Consider the following 12,083-nt stretch of genomic DNA (forward strand, 5'->3'; position numbering starts at 1 on the left):
TAATGCTACAGCATCACATTCTAGAAAATTCTGTGCTCCTCAACAGTTTGGGGAAGGCCCTTTCCTGTTTTAGCATGACAATGCCCAAGGGCACACAGCAAGGTCCATATAAAAATGGTTTCATCGAGAACAGTGCGGACTTGACTGGCCTGTATAGAGCCCTGACCTCAACCCCATCCAACACTTTTGGATCAGTTGGAAAGCCAAATGCGAGCCAGGCCTAATCGCCCAATCAGTGTCTGGCTTCACTAATGGTCTACTGGCTGAATGGAAGCAAATCCCTGCAGCAATGCTCCAATATCAAGTATATAGTAAAGCCTTCCCAGAAGAACTGAGGTTGTAAAAGCGGCAAAGGGTGCACTAACTCCATCTAAACGCCCATAATTTTGGATAAGGTGTTGGGTGTCAGATGTCCATACTTCTGGTATGTGTGTGCCAATGCCATGAAAAAATCTTGTATGCCAAAGTTATCTAATTTAGTTTAAACTGCACATGATGATGTCTTTGTATTCTCATAAATCACATCCTAATAAAGGTGGTTCAAAAACCTGTGTGAATAAAATCACTATTTAAAATCACAATCACAAGACATAGGAACAGATTTTGCAGACAGAAATGAACTTTCCCTTTAAAAAGGCTCCCACCTTCAACCCTTGTACCACAGATTACAGACCACCCCTGTATTGTCCCTGAATTTTCAATCTTTATGTGCATAAAGTTGTTTTGATTCAATCTGGAAAAAGCTGTTTCATGGAATTGCATTATGCCTTTAAAGTGCTACATGCATTTGATTGGCTCCCACCTGTTATGCTGGCAAAAACCATTGCAGTGTCTCTGAAGGATGGGACTTTAAATGAGCTGGGAGTTATTTCCAAGCCAGCTGTTGCCAGCAGAATTTTCTTTCTCTCTGAGATTGAATCATTTAGCCCAAGGTACATACTGTAAACTGACTGGCTTTGATGTCAGTGAATGCAACGTGAGTGGCCTTCAAAGCATTTCTGGAGTGAACATGCTAAATTACCACTGTCCCCCATGTGAGAAGGTCATGAACGCAGTCTGAAAGTTGTTTCGGAGCAAACGCACTCAATTTTATTTTTATAAGGAGTGCCATGTCACAGGGAATGTTCGTAGTTCAAGATGCATGTCCAGAAATGTCACTGTTAAAGGACAGGTATAAAAAGATATGCCTTTATGGACCTGTAATTTGCAATGCATGCAGGATAACAATTACTTTTTTCATTGAGGAGGGGGAAATTTAATGGAAATATGCCCCTAACAAACCAAAGGACAAATGGTATGGAAGCTTGTCGGAAACGTCTTCAAACTGCAACAGAGTAGCCCTCTGAACCTTACAGCAGATTACTGAAGAAATTAAGGTTTTAAGTACCTGGTTTGAGCTGCTATTGAAACAAAACACCTTTAGAGTTAACAGAGATTAACACCGGTGACCTTCAATCACAGCTTGAATGGCTTCTCAGGATCATATAAGATCGGAAGAAAGAACAATGGAAAATTATTTAAACGTGCTTAACTAAACTTTAAACAGGCCTAGAAGACCTGTATTTGCATAAAAATGAAGTGAACAACAGGGAAAATTTCTATATTCTTGGATTATCTTAATACTGATGGATGGTGTGTACCGTTTCTGTTATATTCTACGGGAGAGATGGCTGCACTTTGATTTTTCTCATAAACAACTACACCTACATCACTGGTCCACTAAAAACAATCTGACATTTACTTGGTCAGAATGATTACCAATACAACAGCCAGTAAAATTATGCAGCCTGATTTAGTGTATATAAACCCAGGCAATATAGTGTAATGTAACAGATAAATCTCCATATACATTCAGAAATGCATAGACATTCACAGACACAGGAGAAGGTATGCGCACACACACTCACATACAGGCATACTCACACACGTGTGCACATTCACACACATACACGCAGAGGTACGATTGATGGCTGATGGTAGTTCTCAGATAAAACTGAAGAATCTTTCATATAGACAGAGCAAAGAAAATCTCTCCCCCGCCCACTCCACCCCCCCACCCCTCCCTTTTCCCTCTCTCTCCCCCTCCCTTATTTTTCTGTCTCCAGTCAGCTGGGCCCTGACAACTGCAGATATCAACCCCCTCCCCCGAATCCTTCATATTTGACTCAATTAAGGAGGCAGTGGCCATTATGGTAAAAGTAACAGAGAAAAGCGACAGACTTTATGGGGCATTTAACGTTTTTAACAGGCTTGCAGATTTGCTGGGAGGCGGCAGTGCCTTCCTGCAATGTCTGTAATTGCACAAGGGGGCCTGGGGCTGCTGAGTCAGCAGGCCGAAAACCCATACAAATCAGCGCTACGCACACCCTCCCCCCTCCCACAGCTGTTTCTATAGAAACTGTTCCGGGAGAGGACCCACAAGCCCCGCCTAAATTTATTTATGCACACATGCATGTGCATGTGCGATTGTTCTGAAATTACTTTTTTCATTGAGGAGGGGGAAATTTAATGGAAATATGCCTTTCACAAACCAAAGGACAAATTCTTCATTGAAAAGGCAAGTGGACATTATATTTAAGATAGTAGCTATAATACAATTCAGTCAGAGTGCTATTTTCCAGCATAGTATGGCAACCCTAGTCCTGGAATACCAGAGATGTTTCTAGTTTTTACTCCAACTACATAATTTACTGAATTAGTTTCAGTGAATTGGTTAAATGAATGCAGGTGAGCATATGCTGGAGGTTGTCAGAATTTCACCATTCAGACTTATGGTCACAATATTGAGATGCAGACTATTAAAAATGATTATATGTGCAGTGGATCTCTGAAGGAACAACCACCAGAAACTCAGGCAGAAGGGCTAAAGCCTTGCAGTCAACCACAGCTCTGTTTTTCTCTGTATTCTGGAAAATACATAGAACACAAATTGAAGAACATGAAACACAGTGTTGTCTTATCTAATTTATTGGAGTGTACATAAATGATGGGGTGGAGAGTTCCTGGAATTCAGTTTTTAAGAAAACCTCTTTGAAAAAGCCATCGTAACCCACTTTCTGGTAGGGGAGAGGTACTGTCTTGTTAGGCAGGTTTTTTTTTTTTTTTTTTTTAAATCGGGCCCATATCTTCATATCACAAAGCTCATTCAGTCTAGGGGAAGTCGGCTACCACTACAAGTTAGACCAAGACAACTATTTCATCCACTAAAGATCTTTATTTGGCAGTTGTGTATGGTGTCTAACAATATGTTGCTGTTTTAGGCTCCTTCTTCTCTTTATGTCACAATTAGCAATGCCCAGCGGCTTCTGTAGTAATGAGCCAGGTTTGCAGCATCATCAGATCTGGAGAACCAGGCAGGGGGCCAAGCTACAGGAGACGAGAATACAGAGACTAAGATAGGCGGCCACACTTCAGGACAGAAGTGCACAGCAGCTGGGGGAGAGAGCCAAAGGAGAGGACATCATAGTAACTCAGGGAGGGAGGGGGGAGAGCTACAAGATACTTGACAAACGAGTCCTGTATTGATTGATCTGATTTGTCCCTAGAGGGGGAAAAAGAGAGTTATTTTTCAGACATTGTGCAATACATTAAAATACTTGCTTCCTACGTGTGCCATATGGCGTTCCCCTGTGACGTGCGAACGTTCTGAAGCACCTGCGCGAACATAAAGCCGCTGAACAGCAGCGCCGCGGAAACGCCCTCAGAGGATTCTCAGACGCACTGCAGAAGGAACGCATCGCAGAACAAAGGCGGGAAGAGAAATAAAATCTTTACGCGTCTCTAAAACAAAACCTTTTTTCGCTCTTTACGAACGGAGTCAGATTTCACGCATCGGGTGCGGTAAGTTGCGCTCGTCATAAAGGGTTTAGCGCGTTCGTTCGGCTGCTGCGGCGTACTAAATCAGGATCAGGACTGCTGCGAAAGACCGGCAAACGCTCCCTTTCTCCTCCTCAGGGCCACAGAGCCCATTACAAAATGATTCAGTGTATTCTCCCCTCTGTTGTAAACACAATTAAACTATTTAAACAACACACTTAGAGTACAAAGGTCATTCGTGCACAGGTGAACACACACACAGACACACACACACACACACCAACATGTACAGCACACATATATTGTGTACACAATGTGTATGCATACGTCTCTCTCTCTCTTCCTCTCTCACTCCTCTCTCTCTCCTCCCTCCTTTCCTCCTTCTGTACTGCAAATACATTTGGACCGCAACGCCCACAAACACCTTCATGAAGTCACTAACATTTGCAGAAAATGCTAATGTTATTGATTCACAGCTCTTATTAATGTGTAATTAATTATTAATTAAGTATCATTAATTTATTACCTGTGAATGCAAAATGTTTCTTATAAACAGGAAAAATCATAACTATCTTCCGTTGACTTGATTGAAATAAAAGATAAGCGGACCCACGATGCCAGTTCGCATCTCAACACGTGATCTGGTAAACATGCTAGCAACCACAAGACTGTAGCCCTGTTACAGAGATCCAGCGCCGCAAACGTCCCGGGGTTTTCCATCAGCTACGCTGGCTTCAGCAAGCAACATTAGTGATTAGCATGTGAATGTCCTAAAGTGGTCTGAGCGCAGGCATACAGGGAGTCCCTTCGCCAAGCACAGCAAGAGCCAGAACATGCTTAAGGCCTTTATTAGATTAGCGCTGCTGAGAAACATCAGGCAGCCTGAGCTGATTGCATGGAGCTTTCAAACAAATAGGGGAAGGGAGTATTATAAGGAGGCCCCTATAGATTACATGGTGTCAGACTGGAGCAGGAGAAAGTTCTAGTTTTCAGGATAAGTGAATTATCCATTGGCTGGGTGATGGGGGGGGGGGGGGGGGGGGGGGGGGTGGGGGTCTCGCTGATGTCCTCCAGGGACAATCAGTTCTCATTACCCTCCTTCCTCACAACGAAGCCAATTTCCACTTATAAGGTCTGCTACTGATGGATCGACCAGCTTACACAGTACGCCATGTTGGAGCTCGACCACGTAACGCAGCACACCGCTGCCCGCAAGTAAAACACCCTGACTTCCCACAATTCACTGAGGCGAGCCTAACCCCTATTTCTGCGTTTTAAATCAAAGGTTAATGATGAGCCCCACATCTTGTGATTCTGGTTTTAACTGGCCGCGGAAAAGGCCCGAGCAAATTCCCGATAACAGACAGATGGTCCTCACGGCTCCTTCCGGAGGACTCCGCGATTCAGCCCCGCCTCCTCCCACCGCTGTTCCCCCGACAACAAAAGCTACGTCGGGCAGGTGCGTCCGAGCGCCCGGCTCGATCCGTCTCCGCTCCTCCGACCCGGCTATTTTTAGACTTTTAACAAGTCGTTAATCGATACGGCTATCGGCCTAACGACGCGGCGCGGCGGCAGGCCGGGGTCAAGGTGCACCTCGGAGGTGGATTTTCCATCTGTGTGACTCAACAGTTTTTAATGAGCCCCTATACACCCATGGCGGTTGCCAGGGCTCTGCTGAAGGATGGCGCCAGACTGCCATTGATAATCCATGTGAGCTGTTCTTTCACAAGGGCAGAGACTCTCACACCTGTACAGTTTGATAACCAGCCCCATTTAGGATCAATGTAAACAAACTGCATGCGAGGATGTGGGGGTAGAACGAGCAGACACTTGATAACACATGTGTGCATCTGTTGCACCTAAGATACTTACAAAGTTCGCACAATTATAGAAACTAACCAAACAGAAAAAAATCTGATGTGGTTGTAAAGGTTTACACTTCATGACCACAAAGGGATGGAGGGAACATTGTCTTCACAGGTGCTGAGGGTTTTTGGATCCCAATTTCAGTATTGCATTAACATCTGTGAACTGCTAGTGCAATATAGTTCATGAATTCCCATGGAATGCAATTTATGGCATACCCTGTCATTATTCAAATGGCAAAAGCGCTATATCCAATAAAATTTTAGTGATTGATAAATTAACTCATACAAAAACATTGAAAATAACCAGAGCATTCTACCAGAATTGGCCAAGTGATATTTATTCTCCTTTTTAATTGGTCGTCTCCTCAATTTATTGGTTTATCTGTAAGGGTAGGACACAGCCTCTCCAGAGGAAATGAACAGCACAAAACCTGGCACACTAACAAAAATCAAGCTTGCAGAAAAAAGATAAATCAGACCATGGCCAATATGGTCAAAGGTCACCTTTTAAGAGCACTAGAGGGTTCTTTTTAATAGGACACCGTCTGAATTGTGCAAGTGAATCACATGTAAATAGCCGAAAGGAATAATCTCTCTTCGCTGTCTTCAGGTCCCCATGGTTTTTGGCAGGAAACAGGAGCAATGAGGCGGAATTTTCATTAGCCAAAACAAGAAAAATGTAAAAACCAACTGGGATGTTTAAAATTAAAGACAAAGATTGCCTTATTAATAATGAAGATTTTATTTTTTAGTAGTGACCAGTTTCTGTTCCTGAATGACAAAATGATACCATAAAAAGGTTTCAGCACAGTAACACATCAGTTAGAAGTAGTTTAAGGCCAATCACTTTTTCTGACACTTTAAATGAGGCCTGGCTAAACGTGAAAGGTCAAGGACTCTATGTGGGATCGTCTGATTTGACGATGGGGTCATCTGAAAATTTTCTAAAATATATGAATTTTGGCTACTACATGACAAACGTCACAAAAACCCAACTATAATAAAGTAATTAGGCACCCAAGGTAGTGGTATATCACCAATATAGTCACGGCTAAGCGGTGTTGTTAGGCACGAGGTGTCTGTATGGCTGGAGTGTTGGGTAGCATAAATTTGTGAGCATTCATTTGGGGTTGCATCTGAAAAAAGTTTGGGAGCCCTTGCTCTAGGGAGTGTGGCGAAGAAAGCCATTTCCTCTAATCCTGCATTTCCCGTAAACCCCACACTTGGTCCTGAGGACCCTCTGTGCGTGCACAGATAAACTCTTTCTTTATAGGCTACACTTTTTTCACCAAAACATTTTTTTCCACACAATGGATATTTGGTTTAGTGCCATTTACTATGTTGTTGAACTCTTTCTTTTTCCATAAATGGTCACCCCCAACTGATTTCACTTGCCAGTCTATGCTTTACCATATTAACAAATCACCTCTTTCTTAAAGCATAATTTACTGTACAGCGCCTTACACAAAACTAAAGCATTATAATGCGAGTATGCATTTTTCTTATTTCACATGTAATGATTTCTAATATGGCCTTAAGAAGATAAATCATCCTTCAATAGGCCTTCAGTAGCCATTGTGTCTAATGAAGAACAAGTAACAGCCCTTAAAAGATAGAGATTGCAGTTACGGCTGGAATGACAATCACAAGCTAGTTTTGTGAACCACAAGGTGTAGAACAATATTTTGCAAGAACTGAAAGACCATATTTGTAAGCCTGATAGACAGTAAGCATCAAAACATCTCCATCCGCTGCACGAGTCTTCCTCGTGCCTCCTCGTGTCCTCCCACTTAATAAACACCACACTCTAAATCATGTTCGCAGCTGGTTGTCAGTTGTAGCATTTTTGCAAGAATAGGGCAATGAACTGCCATTCATTTCCTAATTGCACAAACCCTTTGCTGTTAATCTGCATTGTAAAAATATCGCAAATGCAACATCAACAGTAAAGATCAGAGGCACATCTTCCTGTTCAGTTTCTTCCCCTGGACCAGGTATGGAGACGCCGGAATAGGTCACAACTTCCGGTCATCTCCTGGGCAACGACATGCATGAGAACAGGTAGGAATCTACTGGTCTGCGGATTGTGGAAATCAGCTGTGTTGGGCGTGTTGATGTGTGGAAGGTTTTGAACACGTCATCAGTGTCAGCTGTGGGCTGTTGGATCCAGGTGTATTTGCTAGGAATGCGCTGACTAGTCGGAATCTCAAGTGAGCCATCTGTGACCCAAAACATTTTTGTTTCAGCAGTTTACAGTCAGGCTACAAACCACTGCATAACACATCAATTTGCAAAATATACTGCATATAAGCAAGAGACAAACTATAAAAAAAAGCTTTACTCAGTTACAATTACAGCAAAAAAATCTATGAATTTTTGTGCAGTTCCAGTTTTTCTGATCTGATTATGACTGCTATATCTAACAACGACACCATAAATAATATATACGACACAACTAAGACTACAGCAAGGTCAACACTCTCCTATTATTTGCGGTGTCGGGCGTGTTGGGCGTGTCAGGTACAATGGAGCGTGTCAGATGTGTTGGAACAGCTGTTCCTCATCACAGCTCAGTAATGTGCCCCTTCATCTCAGCAGCCATTGCTGTAACCAGATTTCGCCACGCAGTGGAACTGATGGATCGCATTCAGGTGGCCTGAGGAGGAAGAGAGCAGAGGCTTTGACTATGGAAGCATCGTGTCGCATCATGTCACCTTCGCCCTCTTCCCTCGGTGTATGGTGGAGGGGGAAGTACTTTGAGCGTATATATGGAGAGGCGCTACGTAAATGCGATGTTCACTCACTCTATTACCAGTCTTCATTAGTTTTTTTTCTTTATTAATATCATCTTTTTTTCTCTGTTACCTTTACCGTGTATTTTGCTTTGTGTGTGCTTGTATATTGTTCTATAATGTGGACCCCAGGAAGAGTAGCTGTTACCATGTGTAGCAGCTAATGGGGATCCTAATAAGCTAAACTAAACTAAACCGAGCTCCATGTTAAAAATTCAACAAACCATCCCCCCCTTAACGTGCTGTTATTATCGGCGCGTTCAGTCTCCCTGCACGCCGCGAGCCCCGCCCCCCTCGGGCGACTCCCGCAATCAGCAGGCTTGTTTCAGACGAGGCGCGCCGCGGCGCTGGCTCAATCGACCGGGAAGAGATCCTGAAACAGACCGCCGAGAGAGCCGCCGTAAGCTAAAGAATCCGGAGCGTAATCACGGCCATTATGGACGGCGCATGGGCGAAGAAGCCGGCGTTTAAAAAAGGGGGGCCACGCGTGCCAGGGCCAGCGCGAGGTCCCGCGTGCTCCGCCGAGCCCCGGCCTCCTCTGCCAGCGTGCGCGGAATGATTACACGCTATCGCGTTCAATCCGCAAACCGCAGCGGGCCCGAAGGCAAACAAAGGCAAATTATCTCGATCTGCTAGCGGAGATTTCGGAGAGTAAAGACCGCCTCGAGTTCCAGCGCCCGCATTACGGTGGGTAATAAGCATCATTATGTCATTAGCTGGGGCATTGTTCATCAAAGGCCGGAATCAAGAGCATGTGAAGGAACGAGACACATCTACAGCCAGGAAACCAGAGTGGGATTGCTGAGAGAGACATTCACTGGGAGACACCCATCCAAAGGCCCTACAGATGCTGCGGCCCTCCGGGACCAGGGCTGAGTGGCCCCACTGGCAATGTGGCCCTTCAGAGCCAGAGCTAAGCCAGTTCAGATCAAATGGTCTAAGGATTTACTCATGATTTAACAAATATGGATTCCTCAGTGCTACTATAACTGGTCCATAGAGCATCTAGATACGGCAGGGCCAGGGCATGATAGATGCAGAAATTGTACAACCGTGAAGCCATTGAGTTGCCATCTGTTGTTTGGTGAGCCAGAATGGGAGGGACACCATTTGGGTAATGTAATATCCGCACTAAAAGTAATGAAATTCAATTTAATTCATTTTGTATTATTACAAAAGCCAAAGTACTATTAAAGACTACAATGGGTAACTGAACTCACCGCCAAGTGTGACACAGCCACTGTAAAGCAGAGGATGAATCAACTGCTTCCATAAAGTGGCGGGTTCACCCCAGATAAGAGTGTCCACTAAGAGAGCAAATAATCATGCTGAATGTCACAGCAATACTCCAAGCATCAAGATAACTAGCAATAGTAGCAGCCATATTCTCATATTAAATTTAGCATAACCCTGAGCCGATACTGAGATTCCTTTGGCAGTATTCCTCCTTTCCTGCAAGCTGTCAGCCATTTCCAGGTTATGATGAATGAAGGAGCAGACTAGGTGAGCTCCAGGCCCCAGTGGCAGGAAATGAGAAATGAGATGTATCACAATCTCATTTCTCTGCCCCTCTCTCTCTCTCTCTCTCTCCATCTCTCTTTCCCCCTCTCCTTCTTTCTCTCTCTCTCTCTCTCTCTCTCTCTGTCCATCTCTCCATCTCTTATTCTCTCTCTTTCAGTTCAGGCAGGGACAAGTCATCTGAGCCATCACACAGCTCCTGTGACATCTAGTCTGCGCCGCCAGTCTGCGAGGAGACTGTGTTGTCGGCTCTGGATTATGAAGATCACCCACCTAAGAGCCAATTCTCCATGCTCATCTGCTCTTGCCTCTGTGTTCATCACCCTACTTGTACCAGCATAACTGACCACAGCACATTAATAAAATAAAAAAACAACTCTCTTCTTCTCTGTACAGTGTAGTAAAACAAAAACAAGCCAGAACACATATTGAATGTAAAGAATAATCTGACTGGAACCAGGCTATGAATTCTGTCTGCCTTGCTTAGAACTGTTGTCACAGGACAGGGCTTGAGAACGGCTGGATCATTCCCAATCTAATAACAAATGTAGTTAAGTATTACTGATAGAGATGGCTTAAAACAGACATACTCAACGTCCTAGACTTGTATGTCATGAACACTTCTCAGCCTGTTGCAGTTGTCGCAGTGTGTGAAGGCAGAGATTTTCCCAGGGCCTCACTGAGGGGAAGAGTTCCTCGTGTGGGAGGGCATTTTGTCTCGGCCCTGAGAACGGCTATTTGTTTGACATGCTGCAGTAGCACTGCTTTGTTTTCAGACCGCAGGCTGGGTGTGTGCTGAAGGAAGTGTGTGACAGCAGAGCCGCACGACTCACTTTGACAGCTGTTTCTGTCCCACGTACCTGAAGCGCAAGTCCACCCGTCAGCGTCGGAGCGGAGGCACAGATGCAGCCCGCGGCGAAGGCTGGGAAGCTTAATGAGGCGGCAGAACCAGGCATGGCTGGCGCATGATGCCCCCCTGCCCGCCCACCTGCCTGCCTGCCGTTCGGATGCCATCTGGAGGCCGGCCACCCTGTGGCTCGGCGCGATCGAAGACCAGGCGCTTCGCGTATTCAGGGAGAATCGCGCGCAGCGAGCCACTCAGGCAGCCGCAGTGGTCTCTGGCTCGGCTCTGACCCGCAGGTCTGCGTGCGGCCTGGCTGTTCTCTTCCTGTGTTTAACCCACAGCGCACTCCACTGGTGCCTCCCCTGAGCCAATTATCTCCCACCAGTGAATGGCCAGGCTAATTCCATTGGCTCAGTTGGAAGGAGAAATGGCGGAGCACCAATCACATACAGTCCATACGGAGAGTACAGTGAAACCTGCCTTCGTGGTCATCTTTGTATGGCGGCCACCAGTCCACGAAGGCCACTTTTTGGTACCCCTTCTTCACTTCACTATATTACCTTTATGTCACAGTTATCTGCACAACGCAATCGGTGGCTATGGTGTTGCTCTCCCACAGGAGCCTTATTGATGTGTATGAACAATGCTTTCGTTCTTGCGTTGTTTTCTTTTATTTGTTTTTACGTGCTAAAAATGACATCATTAATCAGTAAGGGCGATGCCAGGTTTCTTCAATAAATTGTAATCTTTATGTTCTAACACTCTTTACGATTTCTTAGTGACTGTTATTTAAACCCATAAAATCACGCCGCAACCACGGTATGATTGTACTATGGATCATACTTTCACTCTGTGAAAACGACTAGTGTCAGTTTTAAAACGGCAGCTCATAAACCAGTTATGCTGACACTCAACAAGAGAAAACTGAAGTGATTAGAAAAGCCGATGGAGGCGAAAGTGCTTGGAAAACTGTTGAGGAAATGGGTGTCAGTCATACAATCGCCTCGGCAGTCACCTTTTTAAATGGCAGTCACCTGCACATGAGGGCCATGTTCATTACTCCCCTGGGTGGATGCCTTAGACAGGTCTCACTGTATATTGCTGTTCTGAAAATGAGCTATTCATCCTCAAAGGCTTCTGAGGGTTAATTCTGTCCTCATGCAAACCGGTTGAGAAGACCCAATGGGACTGTCTAAGGAGAAGTAATATGGAAATCTTGAACGATACCAATATACTTTATGGTAA

The 12,083-nt window shown here is 44.7% G+C and overlaps 1 protein-coding gene across 27 annotated transcripts in view; it reads right to left on the reverse strand.

The window, feature by feature from the left end:
- The window catches only part of cacna1ba (calcium channel, voltage-dependent, N type, alpha 1B subunit, a), a 186,704-nt gene that overhangs the window by 92,484 nt on the left and 82,137 nt on the right, over positions 1 to 12,083 (reverse strand). The gene's annotated exons all lie outside the window — the stretch shown is intronic.

The sequence above is a fragment of the Anguilla anguilla genome, chromosome 10, assembly GCF_013347855.1.
Source record: "Anguilla anguilla isolate fAngAng1 chromosome 10, fAngAng1.pri, whole genome shotgun sequence".
NCBI lineage: Eukaryota > Metazoa > Chordata > Actinopteri > Anguilliformes > Anguillidae > Anguilla > Anguilla anguilla.